This window comes from Anas acuta, chromosome 4 (assembly GCF_963932015.1).
Source record: "Anas acuta chromosome 4, bAnaAcu1.1, whole genome shotgun sequence".
NCBI lineage: Eukaryota > Metazoa > Chordata > Aves > Anseriformes > Anatidae > Anas > Anas acuta.
The window spans coordinates 21352031-21368902 of record NC_088982.1 but is presented as its reverse complement, the minus strand read 5'-3'; positions in this window follow the sequence as shown (position 1 = coordinate 21368902).

Genomic DNA, 16872 nt, shown 5'->3' with positions numbered 1-16872 from the left:
ACTTCAGACTTCAAGAATACTTTGTATTCTACAAAACATTTCTTACTTCCATTTGCAAAGTAAACTTTCAAAACTGATGAATTCTTTATACGTACCACTAAGTTCTAACAGCCACTTCATGTATCAGTAATTATATTATCATAGTAATTGCATCCCTGTACTAGTAATCAGTTGTAATAAATAGTTATACTGAACTGAACCCAACATAGAACCCATGGAGTTCTATGCCCTGAAATCCCTGCCACTCCTGTTGGAATATCTAGTATTCTTCTTTGGCAAGCTTATTTGAAACTGAAAACCTAAGTGAGAACTCCAATTTGCACTCAGAAAATTCTGAAGTTAAAATATTTTGAATTGAATTCTTAAAATTCAACAAAATAGTTCTTTTTGCTGAAATTTATTTAGTGAGAATATTTCCACTCATCTCAGTGATTTAAGAAATTATAAAGAAATTAAGAAATAATAGACCTGAGTCATGCTGAAATAACCAACACTTTCCACAAATTTTTCCAGTTTTTAATTTTTCAGTTAATGTTTGAAGGTCCTAAAGCTCTGATGAAAATAATAAAAATTAATTTCATTATTTCTTTCTGATTTTTTTACTGATTTGAACTGATGCTTCACTTCTGAACAAGAAGAAAAAGTCTGTTTTGACAGCTCTACTTTATAGTTTCCAATAGCATCTCTTATGTAGCCTCCTCTTTGTAGTATGATGAATGGGGCCTCTTCTTATTTCTTTTTCAGGTCTGTTCTGTAACATAAATATCTTATAAATATAAAAGGTTTCCACACCATCATTCTTCCAGCAGCAAGATCATATTAACATCAACTGGTAGTTTTACAAGATATGTCTTGCTTTTTGTAAGACTATTGATTTTAACTCTGTTAAAAATAAATAAATAAATATTACATGGGTTACATTTTTTTACAATTTTTTGTAAATTTTGTAAATTTTTTTGTAATTTTTACAATTACATGGGTTTATGTTATCCAAGATGGAGCTGAGCTACACATAGCAGTTAGACAGCAGCTGTGTTTTTCTGCATTTGCCTAATGTTTCCACTTTCAGCTACCCCCATGATTATATGTGACTTACAGATGAAAATGAAATTCATTAGAAGTGTAAAATATATGCAAAAACATAATGGCTTTCTCTCCAACGATAAGAAAGGGTCCCAGTCATAATTAAACAGCCTTCCAGGTTAGTAAAAGTAGCATGCTGATAAGAACTAACCAGATTGTTAGTGTTTCCAAGGAAAGACAAATTGTTTTTTTCCTTCAACAGTATAACTGTTTTGAAATACGCTGACGTGAAACTGACCATCTCCCAAATATACCTTCTCCCTCTATGCTAGGGTATGAGATACCACTTAGAGAAAAAGAACTAGCTCAACATTAACTTTTTCCTTGGCCACTTGATAGGCATGCATTAGGGCTTTGCTGCAAGATACCAGGAATAAAGTTTGTGATATTTTTCTCAGGCATAACAGCATGAGAGTCATAAAGAGAATTACATTTCAGCACCACAACAAATAAAGGATCCTGGTTAAAGTGGAAATCTTTGAAAATATAGTAGCAAATAGCAAATTTCCAGTTCTTAAAACTATTCTTCTGTGAACTTCATATTTGCTACTACTGTTTCAGTTTCTGGAAAGTTTAGTACATCTGAGATTAGTAAATACCAAAAATGTCATCAGATGAATTCATTATTGTTTTTTCCTTGTGTGTATTCAATAACTTAAGAAGCTGTCTAATTAACAAGCATTATACTCAAGGTCAGGAAATGAAATTAATCAGTTCATAAAAAGAGATTTTTTATCATATAACATCTAACAGTAATTTTTGTTAAACCAATTTTAATTACTAGGACTAAGCTAAGATCTTAAAAAAATCTAAAATTGATTCCTTAAAAATAATAGCATCATGTTTGAATTTGAAATTATAAATACATTATACAATTCCTTGCAGTAAGTAAAGTAACATTACTCTGGTTGTTCATGGGAAAAAAAAATATATATATATATACTAACAAAATAGCTTCTATTTGTTTTCTTATTTCACTCAGTTGAAGTGCTTTGTCATTGTGTTTTACTCCCTGTAAAAATACATATGTACATACATTTCTGTTATCTTCTCTCTTCAGGTTTAATAGCTTATAGTTATTCATCTCAGTAACAGATTTTACTTATTTTTCATTTTCAAGAAGCAAATTTTATTTTTAATTTTTCTTTTGCTGCTTTCAAATAAGATTTTTTAAAGTTATTGAAAATTGTTTTCTTAATAAAAGAAAAAGGGTTAGACGTTGTTTATCACATTTGCATCTGTAAAACAAATTAACATCCCTACACTGTACAGCCCAAAGTATTCATTATTCATGGTAGCTGAAAGTGACTGCCTGTGCTTGTTAAGTGTCCAAGGTTTTAAATGTAAATCTGATTAAAGCACTGGCTAATATGGGGTCTTTATTAGGTTTTCTAACCTAATATTCTTTTAATTATACTCAACAACTTAATATAAACCTAAGCAGTCAGCAAACAAAATTACTGCACCTAATATACAAACTAGAGCAATATAAGCTGTTTACTGTGGAACAAAGTTTTAGTTAAAATAAATTTCTCCATAGCATCTTTCAGAATAGATCACAGTGACTGTCATCCTGTTAGATTCTGGATGAAATGCAAGACTTGAAATTTACTATGTTTGTTACTGTAAAGAGGGAGATTGAATTGCTCTAAATAGGAGACATTTCTTCTCAGACAGAGTAGTCAGGCATTAGAATGGGTTGCCCAGGGAGGTGGTGGAGTCACTGACCCTGGAGGCATTTAAGGAAATGTGCTGGTGCTTAGGGACATGGTTTAGTGAGTAGTAAGGTGATGGTTGGACCAGATGATCTCAAAAGTCTTTTCCAACCTTAATGAGTCTATGATTCTAAAGCCAGATGTGGAAGGAGAAAAATACTGAAAATGTAGTTCAAAACTTGCTCATTTGTAGTCCAACTTTTTGGTATACAATACCTTTCTCTCTCTTAGGGAAAAAGAGAGTAATGCTGGTGCTCTCACTTGACCAGGCAGTAACTTTCAGCTAAAGTAACTTTCAGTAAATTTTCTGTTGTGTTAGGCACACACACAAAAACCCCTCTACTGACAATTTTTTGTCATCATTTTATTCATTGATTTTCCTCAAGATCTTGTGGTTACATTCTCAGGATGAGAAACAAGATCTATCTGTCACAGTAATTTTTATTAGGACTTTCAGCATCTCTTTGTTTCTCTCTCTTCCCTCTCTTCTCTCCGTTAGCAAAACAACTCCAGGACATCTTTCCAGAGGCTTCACAATATTTCCCTCATAACAAAACAAACAACTAGATACTTAGTATGATATGTATTTTTGCTCTTCTAAACTACATATTTCTTGAGTGGGAAAAATCAACAGCAGCAGCAACTAATGGTAAGTTCAGATATTAATATTAATGTTATTTCACAACACACATAAAATAACTATGTATAATCAGCTACTGAAGTCATGTAGTGTAACACTGCATTTAAAACAAAAACTGAGGCAAACCATGAAACCTGAAGCTAATTTCTTGAAAGCCTTGATATCTGAGGCCTTTGTTAGTTGCATTAGAAAAGACAAGAATACTACAAGGGATGAAAATCACAGTTGCATGTGAATAGATTTCCTAATCCCTTCTCAAAATTAAAATCAATTATTTGTCAGCAAGGAACTTCTAACAGTTATACCACAGACTTAGTTTTGCTTAGATTTCTAGCTGAATATGCATTATGGAACTGTTCAATAACAGTTATTTTCTTCTGTTGTGTTAAAAATAATAATTAATAGGCCATATTTATTCCTGTGATGCTACACCTCCATTATAATACATTAATGATTAGAAGGAATGTTATTCGATACAAATAAGCAAATGACCATCTCAGTTGAAGTCACCAGAAGTGACCAACCATATATCCATCTCCTGTTGTATATCAGTATTTTTTTATTTGTCACCTTTTTTAAGATATATCATTACATACATTTCTTATGGGATCTGTAGCTTTTAGGTCAGTGGACTATGTACAAAAGATTTATCTGGAAAAGCTTGTTCCTGAAGGTACTTAACTCCCACTTATAGTTTGGAAAACAATCATTGAATTAGTATTATAGCTACCTCCTCTTTATTTAAAACAATTAAAGATATTTTTTTTAACAATATTCTCTATTTTCAATTAAAGTTATTGAAAATGTTGTGTATTCTACCATTAAATTGATTACCTCTCTCCAAATGAATCTAATTGTATCATTTATTTGACATCCTTTCTCTGAATAACTAAAAGAGTAGTGAAAAAAAATAAAATAAAATAAAATAATATAAATAAAATAAAATAAAATAAAATAAAATAAAATAAAATAAAATAAAATAAAATAAAATAAAATAAAATAAAATAAAATAAAATAAAATAAAGAGGGAGACAGAGGCAGAACCTGTTAAAGAACACTAGTTTGAAACTAGCTTGAATAACTAACAATAGTTGTAAATGGGAAGAGGAATAAAGTAAAGAGTGTTGCAGTTTCAGTGTCATCTAGAACTGACGTTTCTCATTCTTCTTGTAGCAGTAAGGTAAGAAAAATTAAGAACCTCTGGGAGAATGAAAGAAGATATTGATCAGAGATCAATAGAGCAAGCTCTAAATTCTTGATTCTAAAGCTCTAAATTCTAAATTCAGAGCAAGCTCTAAAATCTTGTACTTGAATCTGGAGCAAGTCCTTTAAAAGAGCTGTGTAAGCTCAAAACTTGGCATTGTTTGAATGTGTGAATAAAAGTTAAAATGGTTGTACCTGGGCTTTCTGGTGACAAAGTGCTGTAAGGCCTTATTTAAAGTACAGTTAGAAATCTGCTGTTATTGTCACAGAGTGACACAACAGAGCAAATTTTCCCTTTTTATTTTTGCCTAAACGCTGATATTTCATGCTATGAATTACCTAATATTATAGATCTGTTCATTTTCTCTTGCTCACCTAGGCTATTCATTATGTTACTAGGAGTTTACTGACAGAATTGAGGAACTTACAATTTTGCCTTTAAACATGATACATGAGATTTCACAAAATTATTTATACATTTACAGGTTTGACTCAGAAAATAAATAAATAAATAAATAAATAAATTATCTAATATTTGTATAAAGAAAACGATCATATTTAATCATGGGACAAAACCCCAAGTAGACACATACACATGTCATACATGCCTGTAGCCAGAGAGATTATATACCGGTTAGGTTACACTTGATACTTCTTTATCACTCCAGCCAGATATCACTTTATCACTTATTGCTTCTGTGAAAAGCAAGACAGAAAGCAATGAAAATTATTTGTATTTTCACTGTTTTTATCGGAAGTAGGAGTTTAGTAATGACTATCTGAAATAAATACAGAGTAGTGTGTTTGTTTTTCATCAGTCATTTGAGATCAAAAAGTTTGAGATGACTTCTGAAATAAAGAAATTTTAAAACATTTTCAGAAAACATGTGCCTTTAAGATCTTTTGAGGAAATGCTGACAAAAAAGAGAGAGGGGGGAGAGACAAGAAAGAAAGAGAAAGAAAGAAAGAAAGAAAGAAAGAAAGAAAGAAAGAAAGAAAGAAAGAAAGAAAGAAAGAAAGAAAGAAAGAAAGAAAGAAAGAAAGAAAGAAAGAAAGAAAGAAAGAAAGAAAGAAAGAAAGAAGGAAAGAAAGAAAGAAAGAAAGAAGGAAAGAAAGAAGGAAACTGTTTATTAAAGGAAGTTAAAACTATAATATAAGAGAAATCCCAATAAATCCCCATTTTGTTATGAAACAATATGCATTAATATATCTGCTTCACTAACAGTCTATATTGCATTTAATATTCTGCATCTAACTATATTGCATTTAATATTCCACATATATGAATGTCCAGAGGATGGAAAGCATAGTTGATAGGCAACTAATACCAGAAAGATTTTACAGATGTTCAATATGCTTACGACCATCATAAATATAGTTTATTGCAAAAATCATCCTTCCCAATAAGGAAGAAACCTGAAAGATTACCTGATGTTTTGGATTATTTATTTTTGATAGTGAACCACAAAATCCAAATTTATTTTCTCATGCCAACAGTGGGTGGTTAAGAAGTACTTATTAAGCAGCTAATTAAAACACCCAATAAACTACTTAGGTACCTAAGTGAATACTTAGGTATTCACTTCTTTTCTCAGAAGGACATCAAGAACCTGCAGCAGCTACCGGCAACACATAATATAATCATCATGATAAATCAAGATGAGACTAATACAGATAGCCTGTTGAACAGAAACTGTGGAGTTACCTAGTAGAAAATATTAAGGATAGGGCAAGATGCAAAATTCTCTCCCCATGTAGGGTTAGGATATTTCACTGAAATTTTGAAAAAGTAATCTTCATACTCATTATTGTGCAGTCGTCTCCTGAATGCATGTGCTTAAACTTAGTGAAATGAGCTCAACCAAAATATCTAATATAAAAATCTAACAGCTAGATCACCTGCACACTCTTCAAGGGCTCTTCCTATCAGTTAAAGAATTTACACATGACTACCAGTAGCTTTGTGTTCAGGAACAGTTTATCAAAAGTTAGTTTCTCTTAAGGAAAAATTCTGAAACATCTTCTGCAAGATCTACTATTTCAAAAGATATTTATAAACAAATGCATATACTATGCATCTCATTGAAATCTATGCACAAGATTGACATTGAACTAACTGGACTGTGGAAGCTTGGAGATGTGAACAAACATAAGAGTAGCTCACTAGAGAACCTAAAACTTAAGCTGAAAAGTACCTAGCTTGGTTGCATGGTTCAAGATGTGCTGGTTTTGGTTGGGATAGAGGGTTTTTTTTGTTTTTATTTGATTTGATTTATGATGAAAAACAGTGTTGACAACACACTGATGATTTAGTTGTTGCAGAGCATTGTTTACATAGAGCCAAGCACTTTTCTGCTTCTTGTGCTGCTCTGTCAGTGAGAGGAACAAGAAATGGCTGAACATCTGCCTACTGATAGGAATTAATTCTTTATTTTGTTATGTTTATACACAGATCTTTTTCTTTACCTATTAAAGTGTAAAAAGAAGAAAAAGTGAGGGGGAGGGTCACAAATTAATAATATATAAAATATATAAAAGAAAGCTATTAACTGTCTAAAGAGCACCCCTTCTTTCAAAACCTGTTACTAGGTATCTGCACTTTTAAAATAAATTAAAAAATTTTATACTTTGCTCAATTGCCAAGCAGATTTCTTGCACTCAAAAAAATATATAATAATAATATTATAATTAAAAATTACTTAAAACAAAGCAATTATGATCTGAAATCAATGATCAGTTAATTTCAAACAATTAATTCAGCATTTTATATCTCAGATATAGTTTAAAATGTGTTACTTTGTTTCTTTAGTCAAATTAATCCTCATATCCTCATTTATTTTTGATAGTCAAATCATATACATTATCACTTTTTTGAGGGACTGTTTTATACTTTTCTAAACAATCTAACAAACACTCTGGGGAACACATTGTTAACATATGTTAAAATATGGAATCATTCAAAGTCAAAACTAAAGAAAAATGAAATCTAAAATATGACAGATTGATTAGTTGGTGTATTGGAGGGCTTACCGACCATAACCCCCACTGAAAAAAATATAAAAAGTTTTTTTTCTTGCTGTAGAATGACTCTGTACAATTTCATGCAGTATCACTAACAATTATAAAATAAGAAAGATGGTCAAACTCATTCACATATAATAACTAGGCTAGTAGTGTTCTGAGCAAGCTTGTTTTGTTTGTAAACAAGTGTTAAATTTTGTGAAAAGATTGTTAATGTAGTTTCCACTTATTAAAGAACTTATTAACACATGCAACTACTCTATTGTTAAGCTTGTTTTTAAGGGTGCCCTTAGATTTGTGAATATAACATAATTCACATACAACTGCTTTAAAAGGTTACAAATTTTTCAAAGTTAATGCATTAAAAAAAAAAAAATAGGAAGTACCATGACTATTTTAATACTAAATTCAATTTTCAGTACCATACCAATTGGCACAAGTAGGAATGTTAATGTTATTAAAATATTCAAGAAAATTAATATGCCTCAAATCAGCTGATATATCTTCTCTTTTTATTAAAGCTTTTTTTTTTTTTTTTTTTTTGTAATATAGCAACAGCTTATGTTGGTTTTAGTAGACTCAAACAGTTGACTGCAGAAGAAAATTTGTAAACTGTCTTGATACTAACAAAGTACTGAGCCTACATGCTTCAACAACACCTTTTTGGTTTGTAATGTCACCTATAAAATTTCAGCACAGTCATCAAACCCAGCCAGTGAAACAGTGTTAAGGGATATAGTGCTACATGTCATGACAGGGCTGAACATCATGTAAACATGTAAGTAAACAGAGACTGTAGTTCAGTTGGATCTTTCTTTATCCTTGCAAGGGGTATGAAAGTATCACTTTTACATTTGGGGGAAATCTGTCAAAAGCTTGCACACAACTGACCTCTTTTGCTATGTCTGTGGGAATGTTCTTTCTCAACCCACCTCATGATGCTTGCTTATTGTTGGTACAGTAGCTAATGCATTCACCATTTCCCACAGCTGATTTTTTGACAGCAGTCCAGTTTAGAAACTCGTCTTCTTTCATGGGTAATTATTTGATATATGTTTACAATGCACTAAATATTTCTTACTTTGTTCTCTCAGTGCACACACACACACACGCACACACACAAAAAAAAAAAAAAAAAAAAAGATTCCTTTATGAACTAAAGATACTTACTCCCTTTTCAACCTGTGTCACCATGGGTGCACAGGTGTTTGGGAGGAGTCATAAGTGTCACCAATAGAGCTCTTTCCTACTGCTGACTTGTGTAGCTCCTATTTGCCTCCTGATAAATCAATTTAGGTCTGTTGATCTCCTCCTGGTCTGATACGTAGGAACCAGGGAAATTATTCAATTATTTATTTGGCTGCTTAAAATTAGCAGTATTTTACTCTAGTATTCCTTAATGAGGTATAAGAAACAGGCCTTCCAGCTCTACCAGCTGGAAAGGGAGGAGCACTCATAGGGCAAATAGAAATATTTTTTTGGCTTCTGTTGGGACCTAATCCTGCATAGCAATTCTGACAGCTATCCAGTTACTCTGGTCTGCCTCTATTGGTGGTTTGGTTGCCTTTTTCTTCACTTTCAAAAAAATCTTTTCACTTTTTGTTTGTATACTGTGAACTGAAACTTGTTTCTATGCCTATAATGTGAAAGTGGGGAGGAAATTTAGATGCCAGGGCCTGTGTGTCTGCAATAAAAAGGAATAAAGAGCTCAAATTGTCACAGTTTGAAAAGCTAGGATATGAGAAGCCTACAAGGCATGTGCTGAGAGGGATGTACAGCAGAATTAGGGAGGACTCCTGTATAAGACATGTAAAGGTTAAGGGTCTGAAAACTTTAGCTGCCAGGTCACATAAAATTAGGATAGGTGAAATGGGATGAAAAAAGAAGTCAGGAACAAAAATGCAGTTGCATTGTTTGTTTTCTCTTTTGAATAACAGATAATACAGGTAATAAAATCATAAAAACTTAGTGTGCTTGCAAGAAACTGAGTAAGCTGCACCCTTGTTTTAGTATTGGTGTCACCATTCAGGTGCCATGTTTTCAGCCTCCTTCAGATTTTGGGAATATTGCACAGGAGCATGGCAAGAAAAAGTGGTCAGAAAGGACCAGGAATAGTGTTGTGAAAGGCATGTTTCTATAGCTTTCTCACCTTTCTAGAAATAAGGAGACTACTTTTTAGTAATCAGTGTCCCTGACACAGAATAACAGAACGGTTGAGGTTGGAAGGGACTTCTAGACATCACCTAACCCTCTGCCAAGCAAGGTCACCTAGAGCATATCCCATGCAGGCGGGTTTTGAGTATCTTTTGAATATCCACAGAAGGAGATTCCACAGCCTCTCTGGACATCCTGTTCCAGTGCTCTGTCACCCTCACAGTAAAGAAGTGTTTTCTCATATACATATGGAACTCCCCATGTTTCTGTTTGTGCCTATTGCCTCTTGTAAATGTGCAGTTTGTCACATACATGATATTTATGAACAATGTAACACATTACTTTTTATAATGCTCTTTTAATAATCGGAAACACAATCTAGTTGCCATAAAATTTCCGTAGTTTGACTGGTATGTAAAGTACAAGAAAATCTAGAATATCACTGAGTGCAATGTTTTTTCTGCCATATAAGTCATGGCATTTTTTCTGCCTTAATATGGCACTGCTGATCCCCTAACCACCACAGTTAAGTTTATTTTGGTGGTGAAGCAAAACAAACATAACTTATTCTACACTCAGTTGGAGGGAGGTAAGTATCACTATAAAAGTATTATCTTTTTTTTTTTTTTTTCTCCATAAACTACAGAGAATCATGATTATGACAGCATAATTCTATTCAGTTACTGTTTACTTCATTTTGTCTCATTCCAAAATATGTGTGTGTGGCAAAAGAAGAGTTCTAAGTAACTTCAATGGGCAGAAGAGATGTCGTGACCATAACTCTTCTGTCTTATTCAACCTAACTGCTGGAGAAAACAGATATTTTTTAAAACTAAAATCAGTCACACTGTAAATATCTTGGAAAATATTATGCCCTAAAATGCACCAATTCTCCTAGAAAAATAAATGAAATGAAATAAATAAAATAAAATAAAATAAAAAGACAAAACAAAGCAGAGATATACCATGTTTGGGGGACAAAACACTTCTGTTTCTATTGATCTGTTCTCTTCAAGTGTTTCTTGTGGCTTCTCAGGATATTCACATCTCAAAACTTTACATTAACTAGCCTTCAAATAATGTAAAGCTTAATGTCCTGAAATAGACAATACGACTGTACAAGATAACAGAGTGATAACAGTTACAATAGCTATCAACAAATACGGCTTACGGCTTATGAGATAGCAAGAACAGCCAGGAAGTTTAAGAGAAATTTGAGAAGATTAATTCTTAACCTTGGTATCCAGTTATTTTAAAAATAATAGATAAATAAATAAATAAAAAGTATGCAATAGTTTTAACACGTTTTTACAAATACTCATTAAAAATACTTACAATAAATACTGTTACAACATTTCATAAAGCAATATCTATGATCAACAGCAAATATTTTTAATGAAATGGATTCAAATTTTCCTTGCAAATTCCACCATTGCCTTCTGTTAGTTTTTAAGAAGATAACGAGTCCTTTGAGATTAAGCCAAGGTGAGCAGGGTGGGGGGCTGCTTCAGAGGACAAAATAACTCTCTCCTGTTGACCTAGTTAGAATTTACTTCTCAAAAATAGATCTGTTCCCTAACTCTTGCATAACTCTCAGTGCAAAGAAAAATAGGAAGTGATTCCGTAAAACGGAGAAATTGATTGACTTCTTGTTATGCTCTGTTCTTTATAATGCACATGGGTAAAGAAATGAAGAATTCTCTTATTTTAGATAAGAAAGAGAAGAAATTGCAATATTGCTTTCATACAGTCTTCATAACACAAATCAATCTGTCTTTCAAGTGAAGTGCATAAAAGATTGGGGAATAGGGATTAAAACTTTTTTTAAAAGACTTCTAAGAGCTGGAGATGAAGTTTTCTCTAAGCTTCAGCTAAAGTTGTTTAGATAAACTGGGCTCAATTCATTCTTGGCTTTCAGTTTATATGTCTTTCTCTGCCAGTGCAAAATATATGCAAAGTGGATATAAAATGCTACCAGACAAATGCAAAACAGACATGCCATTTTACACCTACTTTACAATCATTCTGTTCTGGCACATCTGATGAAAACAAGGGAAACCTTACTCCCTTCTATATTAAGAACACTTTCCATGTGGTGTTAGTGCAAAAAATATATGGTAATGTCTTTTTTTTTTTTTCTGTTGTCTTTGTCATGCTAGTCATGAAGGCTTATGGAAAAAGAGACTCTATGTACTGACTGAGATGGATTTCTTCAGATCTTCTGAGAAATTAACCTTGCTTTACTACACTCTACTATTACTACAATAAACATTTTTTTGCTGCTGTGTTTTTTGTTGTTGTTGTTTGTTTGTTCATTTGTTTTAACCAGAATGGTCCATTTAACCAGATCTTTGAAGAGATCACACAGAGGAGTTCTGAAATCTCCATCTTTTGAGTTGCTTCAGACTTAACTGAACAAATCCCTGAGCAATCACACTCATGAAAAGTTATTGGGGGGGGTAGGGAGGGGAGGGGATTTGATGACTTCCAGAGGTCTCTTCCAACCTAAATAATGGTTTTATAATTCTATGTGTAATACTTTTAATTTCACTACAGGGAAATAATGACAATCTGATCTAAAGACATGAGAAGGAAACTGAAAATATATGAAAATGCCACACCTTCACAATTTATCCCTAAAGAATCTTAATCAATGTCATACTGGAAATGACATTCAGAATGCAGTTGAAATGCTAAAGCTATGTATTATCCAGCAACTTGTGAAGCTTATAAGAAAGGAAAGAATCTTTCAGCATGAAGCATGCATATACATATAGCTGTATATATTGTAATTATGTCACAAACACAGAAATGTACATATAACAAAGAGCAATTGAAATCTTTGTGTACATGCATATCCACTATTGATATTGTAAGTATGAAAGTCTAAATATAACTACAGTAAATGATCTTCATACTATGTGATTAAGACCTGATACAGATACAGGGAAAAGTGATAACCATATAATATTAAGCAAAGAGCAGAACAAGATTCCAAACCTGATAAAAGAAAAAGGATATTAATAATGTGAAGTCTTGAAATGTAGATAACACGATCTGTTAAACAGGACACTAACATTATGCTCAAGAATCAAAATGACTTCTAACAAGTTTTTGATGGTAATTTATCATGGAACAGAATGAAGAAGAAATATTATTTTCACCTCTTCTCTGTATGTTTTAAGGGAACGTCTCTTGATCACTGTTATGAGTTTACAAAGCATATAGTTTTCAATTAATTGGGTGATCCTGAAATGAACCAAATCCTTATATAAATAGTGCTTATTGTGCATTATTACTATAGTAGCCTAGATTGTGAAAACTCTGAAAACAGCCATGTGCCAGCAAAGTTGCTTGTTCTAGTATAATTGTCTGAAATATCAGTAGTGACACAAAGGAGATGTCTTACAAGAAATGTGTTCTCATACTAAATAAGCAAAAGAGATATTAATGATCTTTTTTTTTTTTTTTTAAATCATGAGCATTTGAGTACCGATTTACGGCTTTTGAACTCACAAATAAAAGGTAACATGACAAATTTATTGCTGAGCTGTTCTGAGTTTAAAAAATACAGCTCAAATGCACAAATGATACATGGCATATCTGGTAAGGTTTGTAAAACCACACTCAAACTGATATGCTATAAAATAAGCTGTAGAAATTTTCAGCAGCTGTAGGCTTTTGTAGTTGCACAAGAGCTTAGAGAATGCCCAATTTGTGCTTTAGACACCAGGGATATGTGCTTCCACCAAATTATCTTCCACATCAAATCTGCACTAAGAACAAGATCTCTCTCATTGACTCGCTCCATAAGCATACATGCTAATACACGTTAATTTTTTCATTTTATATACATGTATATTTTTCATCTTGTGTATACATATTGTAATTTGTATCAGATAATTTTATTACATTATATGATATAAATTAAAACATTTATTAATAAAGCCTTATGAATCACGAGAAAGATCCTAACCTGAATTTTTCTATGCTTTCCAAGACTTTTTTTCCATCAAACTACTCAAAGTTCATCTGAATGCAGTGCAGTTTATACTTGTACACACTAAGACTTCAATCTGTAATAAATTATTCACAGTAGATTGTCCTCGGAAGTAGAGAAAAGACCAACCGTCTTGATAGTGGTGCTGGAAAAAAAAAAAAAATCCTTATCATAAGTAAGGTGTTCAGTACTCTGCTCATATGATGAGTGACCCCCAAAGCCTTGAAAGTAATTATCTCAGAAAACCCAGTTTATAGCTTAGTGTCTATTAATAGTAGAAAAAAAAAAAAAAAAAAAAAAAAAAAAGCTTCCTTCTGTTTAAGATAATGACAGCTACTAAAGAGCACTTCAGGTTAAACAACAAATTAAAAAATTTTACTTCCATCAGCAGACTTTTCAGAGCCTCTCTAAATGCAAAGTTCTTTTATGAAAAGTATGCTAGTTACTTGGTCATTCAGGAGGTAAGAAACACATCGCTGGCTTTTTGGATGGATTAAAAAATGATTGGGAAAAAAACAAAAGACAGGCCAGAGACAGTTAACCCTTAACATCAGACACCTTCATGAAATCTTCCTGACTCATCACAGGCTTCCTTGTTCATGACAAGAAAAAAATAAAATAAAAATAAATAAATAAATAAAAATAAAAATAAAATAAAAATAATAATAAAAGTTACTTCCTTTTTCTCAGATTTTCATCTGAAAATAAGGTTAGAATATTTAGGCCAAAATCAAACAAATTACAGGCTTTATAAAGTTTTATGATAGCTTTCCCAAATCAGGTGTGGGTTGTTTTCTATTTTAGCGATCCTTTTCAACCAAAATCTTAAAATGCCTTAATTCTTCACTGGAAAGATAACATTCCTCAACTTTTTAAAATTCTATGTCATTAAAAGTGTTCAAAGTATTCTTTGAAAAAAAGAGCAGAAATTTGGTGAGTAGAAGAAGCTTTAAAGTGCAGTTACAAGCTAGCCCTATAGAATTCCTGACACTCCATGTCTTAGCAAGGTCAAGTAGGGATCTTCATTCATATTTAAACTCCAGCTAATATTTAGTGAAAGGGTTTTGCATCATATTTTCCAGATCTAATTAATAACATCTTGACATCTGGGAACAAATTTAGAAGTGCTAAATGTGCAATAGCTAAGAAGTTCATGTGCCAGATGAGAGAAGTAGGGAATGAAATATAAGTACTCAAGAGAATAGAAGAGATTTTTCAGTGAAGCGCTTCATGCCTTGTTTCATCCCACAAATGTGAGAAAGCAGAAAAAGCTGCTACAGTAAAGCAAAGGGAAGATTTAGGCCCTGATCCTCCCCAGATACCTACAGTAATCAGGCCAAGCATCCTCAGCAAAGGGACAAGAAACAAACAGCTATGCAACTGCTAAGTGAGAGAGTAGAAAGTTTAAATTAGGTAGAGAGACAGAAGAAGGTTTGATTAATATGGAAAATCAGAATCGTTCATAATAAAGTTAAACTAATTTGTTATTGTTCAATGATAAATGGGATTGGAGTGAGGAAAGAGCAATTTTCTAAAATATTGAAAGTGGAGAACATGAAATGAAACCTGTCAAGGTCTTTTACATGTCCATAGCATCCTTTGGCCATTTATTGCTTTATTCAGTGTATTACAGAGTCAAAGGTGGTTCACTTACTTCTGCTAACAAACTCAAGCACAGCTTACTTTCCATGTCAATTGAGGAGCCCAAACCCTGTGAAGAGCTTGTTCTGACCATGTATCACATGGATGAATTCACATTAACAAAATAATGATATCAACAGCATTTTAAAAGTAGTTGAACATAACAGCAAGTTAATTCATAGGAAAAGTCTTGCAAGGCTTAAGATTTTGTAAAAGACAATGATGGATCCTATTTCAGAGGTGTATGGTTTAATTATATTGCCACCTAGTTATATATAGAAATAGGAACTGTAAAAACTATGTTCAGCTTGGTGATTGAGATGCACAACACAAGTGTAAAGGAGAGATAGTGTTGCATCACAAAAGAAAAGACTGTCAAAAAAGAAGGATCATCTGCTATAATTTTCTGTGACTGTTAGATATGCCTGTCCAGAATAAAAATGCAAGTATTACCCCTTCCACAAATCCAATAAAATGTTAGGAAATAAATAACAAGTCAAACTTGCAGGCATTCAGTGTCTACAGACGTATGTACTCAAGGAATTAACCTCCCAGGATTAGGCTTTATATAAACAAGGTAAATTCAGCCATGAAGAGGAATGGAATCTCTACAAAAGTCAAAAGTATGAATAAAGGAAGAAAATTCCTTTACCAGCCTGGAATACGAAGAATGGAATGTCAAAATAGAAGTGAAAATAAATGTTTAAATGAAAATTTTCACAGGAAGTCTTGCACAGAATAAGATAAATGATGATATTTAAATAAAATGAATCTGTAAATGGTTACTGATCTCTACATGAATATGAAAAGGTGATATTCAACCTGATAAAAGAGGATTGATCTATACAACTAGTGCAATGGAAGCTAGAATTCTAGTAGTGCAGTGATGACACATGGTTTCATTTCCATTCACAATACTTCATTCACAATACAATATTGTGATTCATAGAGCTAAACTATTATAAAGTATGATACATATTGTTGCTTTGGTGTAAATGTTCTCTGGATTTTTTCTAGCCAGCACCATCTAAAATTTTCCTCATTATGGGTCTCCACAGATGTTACGCGGGAAACAGAAAAACTAAAAAAACAGAAGACAGTTGGCCTATAGGTGAAAGCAATCTCACACCTCAAAGAAAAGTACCCTATGCACAGCAAAGTTACATGAGAATAACGCTAACTGTAGATAGCTGTGATGAGTTATGTCATTTTTCTAAGTTATATCATGCCTTATAGCACGCATTTCAATTTAAATAATATAATATGTGTACTTAAAGTAAATGCCTTCATGCAGGCAACAGTTCAGACACCGTGCCACATTTTCAGTTATACTTTACATAACCAACAAAAATGTTACTTTTCTTCAATAACCTAGTCTATTGAAACCCAATAAACTATAGATTTAGCAAAATTTC